Below are 14351 nucleotides of genomic sequence, written 5' to 3'. Positions count from 1 at the left end.
CGAAGTTCAGAGAGTCGATTTCAGTACCCAAATTTCAGAATTCTAAGTGTTTTGGAACGAGACCCCCTCGACGGCCCGTCGTGCCCATGACGGTCCGTCGTGGGTTCCGTCGACTCAGACAGTTTTTCCAGAAATAAAATCTGCTGCTCAAAACGACTAAACAGGTCGTTACAGTCTTCCCATTTCATTGAAGTTTCAATTCGGAGCAATCTATTCAAATAGATGTCCATAATAAGATTTCAAAACTATAAGACCCATATCATTAAGGTCTTGCCTTGACCCAAAACCTTACATCGAATCTATAATCAAGATATCCTAATTTTGATACTAACTAATATGTCAACTCTTCGAGGTTATTTCCCAAATTCCCAACCTAGGATTTAGTTCCAATCTCCAAATAACATAAATTTAATTGTCTATCTTAATATATCAAAACCTAAATCATAATGTGATAACTATAAAAAGAAATTCAAATCAAAGTTAAGTGACGTAAACATATTGAATCTAAATCACAGGAACTCTAAAATCAATCCCTCAAAATTTCCTATAAGCATGACTATTTGATTTATCTTATAATATAACATATTCCCTAATGACACTTCATTCATCACGCCACCAAAATACATAAAAATTGAGCCTAATAAATTTGACTCTTCATGGTACACACAAACCCACATATTATACTTAATACATAATATTAGTTTTCTTCTTTTTTTTTCTTCTAAATTTCAAAACCAATTTTCCTATTTTCTCTTTCATCTCCACCATTAAAATAATAAGGGATAATGAACAAGTACCCCCTCAACCTATAGCCGAAATCTCAGAGAAATACTTATACTATACTAATGTCCTATTACCCCCTGAACTTATTTTATTAATAATTTTTCTACCCCTTTTCGGCCTACGTGACACTATCTTGTGGGCCCAATGCTAGTTCACATTTTTTTTCAGCCTAATGCCACGTACGATAAAAAGAGATAGAAAATTACTTATAAAATAAGTTCAAAGGGTAATAGGACCTTAATATAGTATAAATGCGTCTGTGGGATTTCGGGCATAGGTTGAGGGGGTACTTGTGCATTTTCCCAAATAATAATTATAATTATATGTCTGCACATTATTTAGAACAATACATTGTTACCTCAAAAGTCTGAGATATTTCCTAGTTTATGTGCTCGCGTAGAAGAGAGGTTGCCGACTGTGCGGTAGTTGTAATGTTCTTCGGCGGTTTTCTTTTCCCAAAATAAATATGTCTAATGTTACATATGGTATTAACTTAAATTAATTATATATGGATTCAGTCCATTAACCATCAACTAAATTAATTACTTAAATTATCCCTTAATTAAGAAAAATTTATTTAAACAAATAAATAAATTTTTTATTTAAATTTATGGAAAGGATAATTTATGAAAAAAATATTAGTTCTGAAAAATGACTTAACGGGTCATTACAATGCATTACGTCTATCAATGTGACCATCTTTCCAGAAGTGAATTTATTTCAGTTCGACATTTCCTTTTCCCACAACTTTAGCAAAAGATGAGTTTCCCATATGCAAAGCGTTATCACCCCCCACTAATTCATTGGTCGTGAAAGAATTTCGGTTACCTGATATATGACGAATTGCACCAGTGTCTATCCACCATTCTACTTGATCTTCTCCTACAAATGCTTTTGTGACCATTGCCACCATTTCATTTTTTGTATTATTATTTGCCTTTTCTTTCTTCTTTTGATCTTTAAGAATTTTACAAACACGTGCATAGTGGCCAATTTTATGACAATTATAACAATCATTCGATTTAGAATTAGTATTATTACACTTAATATTTTTACTTTTCTTCGCCTTCAAAAAATTATTATTTTCAGGTTCCTTCTTGATCTTTTCTTCAATAACATGATATTTTATGATGGGTTCCTTCAAGAGGTTATTCTCACAGTATTGAGTCTCTTGTTCAATTTGCAAGTGTTGCAATAATTTTTCAAGAATCAAATCTTCCTTCTTGTGTAAGAGTTTGGTTTTTTACTCCTTCCAAGATGGAGGAAGTTTTGAGACAATAACACCATTAGAAAGTTTTCATCAAGAAGAATTCCAGATATAGAAATTTTCTAGAAATTCTTGTACTTTTTCAGTGACTGACTTGTCAACAACCATTTTGACCTCCATATAATTTGAAGCAAGAAATTTCTTTGAACTCGCATGTTTTGCTAAATGAATAGCTTTAAGAGTATCCAAAATCTCCTTAACAAATTTGCACTTAATATAATATTGATCATAATACTTATTGGACATTCCTTCAAGAATATACTTCTTGCATAAGTAATCATCATCCTGTCATGTGACAATTTTTTCTTTAATTAAAGTAGTCTCGTATGTTGCTACCTCAGAACTAGGAGCGTCATGACAAGGTTTCTCAAGAACATATGTCAACTTAATCTTCTTAAAAAGAATTCCATCTTTGCACGCCATCGAGGAAAGTATTTTCCATCAAATATTTAAAAATTAGGATTAGGCAAAGGTGGAACATTGTTCGTTATAGATGTGGATGCCATAGAGACAACTTTCTTCAAACTGTTAAAACAAATGAACAAGAATGATAAAAATACAACTAATTCTGAACAATACTTGCTTGGCTTAGAGGCACGTTAATACATTTCTTGAAGATAGTTGGAGTCTCTCCCACGAGCAATAGAATTAATACATAACAACTCTATCATCGAGATTCAACTAATCCACAAAATAAGTAGCATTCTAGATTGTTGTCCTTTTATTCTTGAATTGGTGATTTCACCTTTTGATTAATGTCTCACGAGTGATTTTCAAAGGAAGAGTAGTTTTTTAGTGCATATCTTTTTAATAAAAAAAAACACAATTTTAGTACAACAGTTTTGCAATTAAAACTTTTAATTAAATAATATTTTTTATAGGTTCATGAATTGAAAATAAAAAAACTTATCTTCCAAAAATCAATTTGGAGAATTTTAAAACTGTCTCGCAAAACAGCTATAACGTAGAACTTAAATAAAATGAATGTTACAACTTACATTCATAAATTTTGTTATTTCAAAACTATTAACGGATGAATTTGTTTCAAAATTAATTGAACCACTAACTTTTACATATTTTGATAAAGAATTGTTTGTAATCCCTATGAATCTTGAAAGAAAGTGATTTTTAACGCCTCAAAGCCATAATTTCTTGATTGTTTTTTTCTAACTCAAATTATTACGTGATGAATCTTTAGTTTTATATGATAATGCATCCTTCAAATTAATAGACCATAGACATAGTAACATTTGTGTTTGAATGGACTCAAACTTCTGTTTAATGTAATCATATTTCCTTATGCTGAATGAATATAATATCATTTCACTTGTTAAATACTCTAAACTCTGATGTATATTTTGTTAAGCTACTTTGTGTTAGTTCCTTTTTTTAAAAGGGAAGGAAACAATGTGTATATGGATATCTATTTTAGAAAGAGTTGAGCATGTTCTATTCTAGTCAATATATAAGATATATGTCAATGAATAATCTTAATTGGTATCACGTTACTAATGTCAATCGAAAAATCATTAGGTGGGGAAAATATAGGATTCTTGTCTAAGTCATGTTGATCAAAAAATAAATCTATAGTTTCTAGTCCAATAGTTGATTTTGATAAAATTAAATTAATTTGATATAACAACATTGAGTCGTGCTTAATTAAAACCCCAAAAACAATTGTCATCAATACTAATTTACGCAGGAAAATGCTGCACTTTCTATCATTATTACAGTTCAATTTATTTTTATAAAGAAGATCCAATGTTGTACTACTAGATAGGATAATTCTGTGTTTCTTTTAGTAAGTGTTTTAATTTGATTGTTTTATAACTTATCGTGCGATTCGGACAAAATCGATGAAATGGAAGAAATCTATCGTCCTTAAGACATGAGAATAATTGAAAGGCGTATCCATTACATAATTTTTCTTAGTGCCTCCTTGGTTCGGGACGAAGCTAGGCCAAATAAAGACCATCTCACAAGGGCCAAGGGGAGTGTAGACCAAAATAAGAGGGATCCAAACTAACAAATGCCTTATCTCATTCATTTTCTTCTTTTTTATCACATTTTTCAGGACAAAGCGTACACTATTGTAATTTTTGAAATATGAAGTTATGTTTCAATATGTATTTAACTTTTAAAAAATCAAACTTTTATGAGTGAATGTGAAACTTCTCCAAATAAAAGGGTTGAAGCTTGAAAAAATTTTAAAGACAGATTTTCATAATCTGATTAAAGATCTGGTCAAACACTACTTCTTTTGCCTTGTACATTACACACTCCTCGTGAGTCAGCTACACACATCACGTGACTCAGATATAAAACAGTCCTCGTGAGTCAGTCACACGCATTAGGTGAGTCAGATTGAAGACAGTCCCTGTGAGACACACAGTGCATTATCCTCGTAATTCGTGCATCAAAATCCTATAAAAAAACATTCCTCAACACTTTCCCATCCATTGGTCAACTGCAGTCATGGTAAACAAGTTCCATGACTCTTCCTTTAAGAACTCTTCTCCCTACAACCCTAAGTTCATCCAAATCATTACTTCCTCAGACGAATTATGTTGTCTGGTAAGTACTTTCTTCATCTTCCAAATCTTGTTTTTTTTTCTTTTTTTACCCTCCATAGGAAATCCCACCCCTTTTTCTCTCTCCAAATCTTGGTTTTGCTCACAGATCCCTAATATTTTTCTTAGTGCAAGTGTAATTTCAATCGTTGTTAACTGTTGACTTAGATCCAACAATTACAATACTTTTATCTGGGTCTAATTGAATGAGAATTTTTTAAAATGATGATGTAATAAGGCAATTTCATTTCCGCGATAAAAAAAATTTCTTTCACGCCCAAGGATATATAGACATTTGGAGGATTCAACATTTGATAAACCAAATATATGGATGTGTTAATAGGAGGTAGCATGTACATGTAAAAGTAATCAGTCACAAGTTTTATATATATATAAGGATGTGTATTACTTTGATACCACGTAAAAATTAAATAATTTCCCATATTCAACAAAAGAATCTAGCTAATGAGGTAAGAAATTCGCAGGACCTACAACTCATTCTAACAGGCGTGTACATAATGCCAATTTTGTAGTTGCTTCTGTATGTTCAGTCCAAGATATATTTTAAACTAATTATGTATGTCTGCTTCTGTCCGTATGAAACTCAATTCATATATATCTTTTGCACATAGAGGATACTAATAATATTTTCCGAAAGACATTGCAAGAACATGTTCAACCCAATGTTTCTTGAGACTCCTCATGGGAAAGCATGGGAGATTGAAGTGGAAAATACTCAAGGCCAAATTTGACTAGGAAAAGGATGGAATTATTTTTGTGGCTATTACTCAATAAGCGTTAGGAGCTTATTAGTCTTCACATATAACCTGTGTTATCACTTTGGTGTCTCTATATATGATCAGAGTACAACAAAAATTGAATATCAAATAGATCAAGAGATTGAATCAGATGAAGAAAAGGAAGATATTCCAGTCCTCCAAGCTAATGCTAATGTAATCGCGGAAGAAGAGAAAGATATTCCAGTTAATGTACAAGCTAATGCTAATGTAATCGAGGAAGAAGAGGAAGATATTCTTGTTAACCTTCAAGATAATGCTAATATAATCATGGAAGATATTCCATTTAACCTTCAAGATAAAGCTAATGTAATCGTGGAAGATATTCCAGTTAACCTTCAAGCTAATGCTAATGTAATCAAGGAAGAATAAGAAGATATTCCAGTTCACCTTCAAGCTAATGCTAATGTAATCGAGGAAGAAGAGGAACATATTACAGTTAACCTTGAAGCCTATGCTAATGTAATTGAGCAAGGTAAGTAAATATCTTAACTTCTTTATTAGCTATTAATTGAATTCATTTAGTAGTAATACATTGCATTTGGATATCTATTTCAAGAAATAAGTGAAGGCTATGAGGAGCACGACCAACAACTCAACCTTGATACTGGTAAAACCAATAGGTTTTTAGACTTTTTAAACTGACTAGGGATTATATCAGTCCCACTTTTTATATGAGTGAAGTGATAGCAGGAAATTTGTTATGGAAATAACACTGACCTTAGGTAATACTTCCAATCAAATACGAGATAGGTTTAACCTCAAAATCTATAATAGGATAGCCCAATTAATCCCTTGAACCAAAAAATGGCTTAAATAATTTCTTTTTATATCTTACTCTAATTAATTGCCACCATCTTTATGAATTTTGGTTAATCCACCGTGATATATATTTTGAATTGTAGCGTTCAAGTAATTACTGTGTGGTTAGCTTTTTCACTTCCTGTACCACCATGTTAGAATGATTGGAATATCAATCTCATCGAGAAAAACTACAAAAACTCATGCTTCATGAGCATAATCTTTCTCAAATTTTAGTGTTTCCACTACAGCTAATCAATTTTATTCTACCTAATCCCTTTTCCATGACAACATATTTCCATCTTAGTATTCTGGAAATATTTGTTGAATGCAAATAATTTGATGATTGATAGGAGTATTATTTTGTCACAAGCAAAACAATCAAGCAAGAAGAGCACTGAGGCAGAGGTGATCCCAAAATAGAAACTCAAAAGCAGCAGCCACGATTGGACCTCTTCTGAGGAAACGGATGATGAGTCAAAATATATGAAATCATATGGTTAAAGCATACATGCAATAGTTTATGGGCTATTTCTTATTAGTTATATGTTCTTAAGATCGTTCTCGTCATTAGTGAAGTGTTCTATTAGATATACGAACAATATATTGTTGTTGCTTTTTAGGTCATCTTAGAGCAGTTTTAAACAAGGCTCTTCCCTTTATCCCCCTATGTTGAATTAATGTATGTGTGAGCACTACTGAGACATTGTCTGTGAAGCCTTTATTGCTTTATTAATTGAAGATAATGTATGTTTTGCTATTCTTAAGGAATCCAATTGTAACACTTCTAGCATAGGGTGATGATAGAGTAATTTTATGGCAGATCATTTCATATTATTGAAGTATAATATGGTTGAAGTAGATGTGGGGGTGGGGTGGACTACTTAGAAAATTACATATGGAGTTAATAAATTATGAATTGTCTACATTATTTTTAGATGTATGATTTTATTTTAACTTGTTTAGATGTAATAACTATGTCTTTCAATAGTATATAAAAAGGTTAGATTGTTTTTATGAGCCGTTACTTTCTTACGAAAATCATAACTTTTATGCCCCATTAGCCCACAATGCAAGGCATAAGCGGTCTATGTTAGGATTTTTCAAAACCATCACCTTTTAAGTAAAATAACTGAGCAGTTGTAGCTCGTTTATTTTACTTAAAAGGTGATGGTCTTGTTTTTTAAAGTTCTCATTTTCTTCTCTTAGTTTTGCATAGTCTTCCATTATTAGTTTCCTTTTGAGTATGCTGACTGATATGCGTTAATGAGAGTGTACAATAAAGACTATAGTTCCCTTTTTCAGTATGAGTATAGATTATTTTGTATGTGATGAAGTCTAACCTTGCCTTGTATGTCTTCTTCCTCTTCACAATCTGATCCTACCATAAGTGCTTGGATGGTTTCTTGAGATTTGCAGATGGTCCTTTCTCCTTCTGATTCTATTGATCAATTAGGAGGATTAGTTTCTTTAAAAAAAAAATAAAGAGAAGAAGGATTTACAAATGCTATGATTTCGGCTAAGGAAATTGCATTAGAGAAGAATATAGAACATGTATTTCGTAAGAAACGTGTAACTTATAGAAGAAATAATTTGATGAGAATGTTGATAATGAAATCACAATATCCGTTGAAGAATCATTTAGAGTTGATTATGTTTTATTCATAGCAGACCAAGCCATCTTTTCACTTAAAAATAGATTTGAACAATCTGAAGTATATCAAAATATTTTTGGTTTTCTATTTAGTGGGAAAAAATTGAGATCATTAGATGATGAGAATTTTAAATAATATTGTCTTAATCTTGAATGTTACTTAATACATAATACTCACTCCGATATTGACGGTTTAGACTTATTTTCTGAATTAAAGTGTCAAGGGAAATCATAAAAGTAGAAGATAATACTCTGATTGAGATACTCAATCAAATAAAAAGACTTGATTCTATTCCAAATGCTTGCATTGCTTATAGAATAATGTTTACAGTTCCCGTAACAGTCGCCTCAGCAGAAAGAAGTTTTTCTAAATTTAAAAATAATAAAATCTTATTTAAGATCGACAATGTCTCAATAAAGATTAAGTGGTTTGACTTTATTATTGATTGAAAAAGAAGTATTAGAAGAGATTGACTATACAAAAATTATTAACAACTTTGCATCTCAAAAAGCTAAATAATAGATTTAAAATAAATTATTTATAATTTTTTTAAGGCATCTAATTTGATTTTGGCCTTAGGCCACCAACGGGTTTAAGTCGTCCCTGTGCCAATTATATATAATAGTTGTAAACCTGTGTCAATTCCTCTTTTCTATGGGTCTTTTGAGTTGTTGGCTGAATGGATTTGAGAATTTTTGGATCACTAACATATTGTATTGTATTTTGGGAAAATTAGTAACCTAATAAAAAAATATTTAGTAAAGTAATGTCAAAAATGTCATTATTTTAAAAACTTTGTGTATCCCAATTTTCTTCCTACTTTATCTTCCTTACAGGTTTTCAATTATCAATATCCCTTTTTTTCAAAAAAAATAAAACATTCTCTCGCATATTTATATTTTCTGATTCTTAATTCTCTCTCCCATTAAAAAAAATATTTTCTCTCTCATATTTATCGTTTCTGATTTTCCTCCAACAATCAAGTTTTCGATATTTCTCTTTCGTTTATTTTTATTGTTTTTTTTGTCAAAATTGGATAAAAAAGAATCCGTTTGATTAAGGTATCCCTTATACTTATTTTATTTCTAGATATCTTTTCTGATTTTTTTGTTTTTGTTTTTGTTTAAATCTTTAAAAATTGTTGTTTGTATTTTTCAATGTCGATTAGGGTTACTCTCCAATGGCTGAATCAAAGAGGCTTACTAGGGGTATCTATCTCAATCAACCAATTTCTAGAGATTTGCCATCCTTTAATTTATTTATTACTCAAGAAATATCGGTTAATGTAGGATCCACTACCGAAATGAGGGAAGAGAGACGATTAGAACATTTACAGGACCCAATTGGTGTGCAAAACCTTCTTCAAATTTAGAACAGAAATGTAGAATCTTTGTCTACTTGTGGGGATCTTGAAAAAGAAGACGCATGTCGAATAGTCATCGAACAATTTTCTATTAGTTTGTTTTGGTTTTTGTGGTTATTTTTTAGAATTTGGTATTTCTTCTCAATTTCTATTCAAATCACAATGTATGCTATCAATATTTGTATTTATGAAAAATCTCATGTTGGATATATGAAACTTTTATTTGTCCCTAATTTGTATTCAGCCACAAGAATTTTAACTCGATATGTACTTTATTTAACATTCTATTAGTTTGTTTTTGTTTTTAATAGTTTTTTCTTCAAATTTTCGTATCCTTTCTCAATTTGTATTCAAACTATTATGTATGCTATTAATATTTGTATTCATTCAAAATCTCATATTGCATAGTTTATGAATCTTTATTTGTTCCTAATTTATATTCATCTCAAAGGTAAGTCGACTAGTTATGTATTTACTGTGCAAGACTAAAGGAGCATTCAACTGAGAAATATATTTCAACTATCTATATTACTGTTCATTTTGTTTACTAACGTAAAATAAAGGAGATGAATTGTTGTACTATTGGATTGATAATTCCATATTTCTTTAAGTATTTTAGATTGTTTTAAGACTTTTATAATTTTATCATTGCATTTGAAACTTAATATGATAAATCCAAACGCCTTATCTTGGGATGAGGACAACATTAATCAAACAGAAGTAATTTTTAGTCCTTAATACATGAGAGTTGAAAGGTATCCATTACGTACTTTTTCTTAGGGCCTCTACTTTCCTATTGGTTTGGTAGTGCTTGCCTTCCTTTGTGGCGAGAAGATAGAATATGACTCGCACCATTGCCACAATAGGGGGCTTGCCCTATTCTAATATTTCAGAATATATTTGCCTTTTTAAAAAATATATATAATTAATATTTAATTTTTCTATGGATTAGTTTTTAAGAATTTAGGTTTTACAGACTATCTTTGGATTGGAGTCCCAAACTTGTATTAGTATATATTTTGATTTAAAAAATGCTCATACACTACGTATACCTTTTTAAAAATTCACATTTATGAATTAACTCAAAAATATATATTGCTTAAAATTTAATTTAATATCCTAAAAAAGATGATATGATAAATTTAAATATGTTTCTACAATCGCCGCAAATTTCACTAGTTATTATAAATAAAACGTAGAATAATAGAGCAAGTGTAAATAAGTGGTAATAGGGTTAGGTGAATGAGTTTTTAATAGAAGTCAAAAAGAAAGAAAAAAACATTCCAAGACAAAGCAATAGTAGTCACATTCACGTGAGTGTCTGCTTTCCTCATGAGACAAGAATTGCATTACAGTCACAATCGTGTGAATCACAGTAGTAGTCACATTCATGTGAATCACAACCCTATATATAATAAACAAGTTCTTCAACAATTTCTCATCCAACTATCGATTATGGCAAACAAGTTCCGTGGCTCTTCCTTAAGGAACTCTTCTCCCAAGAACCCTAAGTTCATCCAAATCATTACTTCATTGGATTCATTACACCGTCTGGTAAGTAATTAATTGTAATTTAAGTCGTTGTTATTCGTTGATTTTGTCCAAACTAATTATTTTGTATGAAACTAAATTTGCCATTTCTTTTGCACACAGAGGATTCCCGTAGTATTTTCCAAAAGACATTGCAAGAACATGTTTAACCCCGTGTGTTTTGAGGCTCCCCAATGGAAAAACATGTGAGATTGAAGTGGAAAATTCTCAAGGACAAATTTGTCTAGCAAAAGGATGGGATAATTTATGTGAATATTACTCAATAAGCATCACGAGCTTATTAATCTTCACATAAAACCCGCGTTCTCACTTTGTTGTCTCTATATATGATCAAAGTACAACAGAAATTGAATATCCAATCAAGATATTGAATCAGATGAAGAAGAGGAAGAGAGACGGTTAGGACATTTACAGGACCCAATTGATGTGCAGAACCTTCCTCAAAGTCAGAATGGAAGTGTAGAATCTTCGTCTACTCGTGGGGATCTTGAAAAAAGAAGACGAATGTTGAATAGTTGTCGAACAATTTTTTATTAGTCTGTTTTGTATTGTGTAGTTTATTTTCCAGAATTTGATATTTCTTCTCAATTTGTAATCAAATCACAATGTATGCTATCAATATTTGTATTTATTAAAAATCTCATGTTGGATAGTTTATGAAACTTTTATTTGTCCCTAATTTGTATTCATCCAAAAGTATGTCAACTCGTTATGTGTTTTATTTGACATTCTATTAGTTTATTTTTATAGGTTTTTCTTCAAATTTTCGTATCCTTTCTAAATTTGTATTCAAACTAGTACGTATGCTATTAATATTTGTATTCGTTCAAAATCTCATATTGCATAGTTTATGAAACTTTATTTGTTCCTAATTTATATTCATATCAAAGGTAAGCCAACTAGTTATGTGTTTCTGAAGAATATTGCGACAAATATTCTCGTATTCTTATTCAATTTTATATTTCATTATCACTTTTCCATCATATTATTTTTATATTTTATGCATCATTACACAAAATACAATATAAAAACTAGAACGAATACAAATACAAATAGCATACATATTGGAATGAATATGACTTGGAAAATGAAACAAGATTCTAAAGAGAAAAATAAATACACAGTGGAAAAAATATACGAATACAAATTCGTTTCTTATATAGCTACATATTTATTTGAGATACATATTGGAATGAATACAAACTAATAAAGAAATACAAGTTTCATTATACAAAATACAACATGAAAACTAGAATGAATATATATATACAAATGGTATTCATATTGGAATACAAAAGATTTAAGCAAGGATACAAAATTCTGAAAAATCAAATAAATACTCTGTGAGAAAAGTATGCCAAATAACATATAAAACTATAGGTGTTCAAATTTCTAAATTTAATTTTTTTAAAATTTAATAGATAAAACTATAACGTATTATCATAAAGTTTCATAACAGTAATTAGTGAAAATTGGATATTAAATTTTTTGATTCCGTGATTTTCATAACAATAATTAGTGAAATTGGATATTGAAATTTATATAGATGTAGTACTTCTTTGATTCTGTGATTTTCATAACAATAATTAATGAAAATTCGATATTTATTTCGCTACTATGTGTTATGTTAGTTCCTTTTTGAGATAATGTATATATGGATCTCTATGCATCTCTTTCTTATTTTAGTTGATGAAATGTCTGATTTATTGTGCAAGACTACAGGAGCATTCACCTCAGAAATATCATTCAACTATTTATATTACTATTCAATCTTATTTACTAACCTAAAATAAAGAAGATGAATTGTTGTACTACTGGATTGATAATTCCATATTTCTTTAAGTGTTTTACTTTTATTGTTTTAAGTCTTTTATCACTATCATTGCATTTGAAATTTAAAATGATAAATCCAAACGCCTTATCTTGGGAGGGGGACAAAACTAAACTATAGTCCATAATACATGAGTGAAAGGTATCCATTACGTACTATTTCTTAGGGACTCTTCTTTCTTGTTGGTTAGGTGGTGCTTTTCTTCCTTTGTGGCGAGAAGATAGATAATGACTCGCACCAATGCCACAGTAGGGTGCGTGCCCTATTCTACTATTTCAGAATACATTTCCCTTTCTTTTTGAAATATATGTATTTCAATTTTTCTTTGGATTAGTTTTTGAGAATTTAAGTTTTACATACTATATTTGGATTGGAGTAGCAGAATTGTATTAGTATATACACTTCATATACCTTTTTTATAAATTCACATTTATGAATTAACTCAAAAATATATATTGCTTAAAATTTATTTTAATATCCTAAAAAAGATGATATGATATATTTTAATATGTTTCTACAATATTCGCTAATTTCACTAGTTATTATAAATAAAAATTAGAATAATAGTTCAAGTGTAAATAAGTGGTAGTAGGGTTAGGTGAATGAGTTTTTAATAGAAGTAAAAAAAAAAAAATCATTCCAAGACAAAGCAAATTTAGTGACATTCACGTGAGTGTCTGCTTTCTTGATGAACAAGCATTGCACTACAATGACATTCATGTGAATCACAATAGTAGTCACATTCATGTGAATCACAACCCTATATATAATAAACAAGTTCTTCAAAAATTACCCATCCAACTATCTATTAAGGCAAACAAGTTCCGTGGCTCTTCCTTAAGGAACTCTTCTCCCAACAACCCTAAGTTCGTCCAAATCATTACTTCATCAGATGAATTACACCGTCTGGTACATAATTAATTGTAATTTTAGTCCTTGTTATTTGTTGATTTTGTCCAAACTAATTATGTTGTATGAAACTAAATTTGCCATTTCTTTTGCACACAGAGGATTCCCGTAGTATTTGCCAAAAGACATTGCAAGAACATGTTTAACCCCGTGTTTCTTGAGGCTCCCAATGGAAAAGCATGGGAGATTGAAGTTGATAACTCTCAAGGCCAAATTTGGCTAGCCAAACGATGGAATAATTTCTGTGACTATTACTCAATAAGCAACAGGAACTTATTAATCTTCACATACGACCCGCGTTCTCACTTTGTTTTCTCTATATATGATAAAGTACAACAAAAATTGAATATCCAATAGATCAAGATACTGAATTAGATGAAGAAGAGGAAGATATTCCAGTTGCCCAAGCTAATGCTAATGTAATCGAGAAAGATATTCTAGTTCTCCAAGATAATGCTAATGTAATCGAAGAAGATATTCCAATTAACTTTAAAGATATTGTTAATGTAATCGATGAAGAAGAGGAAGATATTCCAATTGACCTTCAAGCTAATGCTAATGTAATCGAGGAATAAATGGAAGATATTCTAGTTAACCTTCAAGCTAATGCTAATGTAATCGAGGAAGAAGAAGAAGACATTTCAATTAATTACCTTCAAACTAATGCTAATGTAATTGAGCAATGTAAGTAAACATCTTAACTGCTTTATTAGCTATAAATTAAGTGAATCCAATAGTAGTATATCATACTAGTTGTTATACTTATATCAAGTTGTTGCGGATAAGGAGGTTGGAGAAGCTAATAGTAGAAGTGAAGAAGTTAG

The 14351-nt window shown here is 30.3% G+C and overlaps 2 pseudogenes; both read left to right on the top strand.

Annotated features, from left to right (window-relative positions):
• The first annotated feature begins 1034 nt into the window (after window positions 1–1034).
• LOC114075250 lies at window positions 1035–5900 on the top strand (annotated as a pseudogene).
• A 6848-nt stretch (window positions 5901–12748) lies between these two features.
• LOC107032313 lies at window positions 12749–14219 on the top strand (annotated as a pseudogene).
• The last annotated feature ends 132 nt before the right edge of the window (window positions 14220–14351 follow it).

Source organism: Solanum pennellii, chromosome 1 (assembly GCF_001406875.1).
Source record: "Solanum pennellii chromosome 1, SPENNV200".
NCBI classification, from domain to species: domain Eukaryota; kingdom Viridiplantae; phylum Streptophyta; class Magnoliopsida; order Solanales; family Solanaceae; genus Solanum; species Solanum pennellii.
This window is presented reverse-complemented; position numbering and strand designations above follow the sequence as displayed.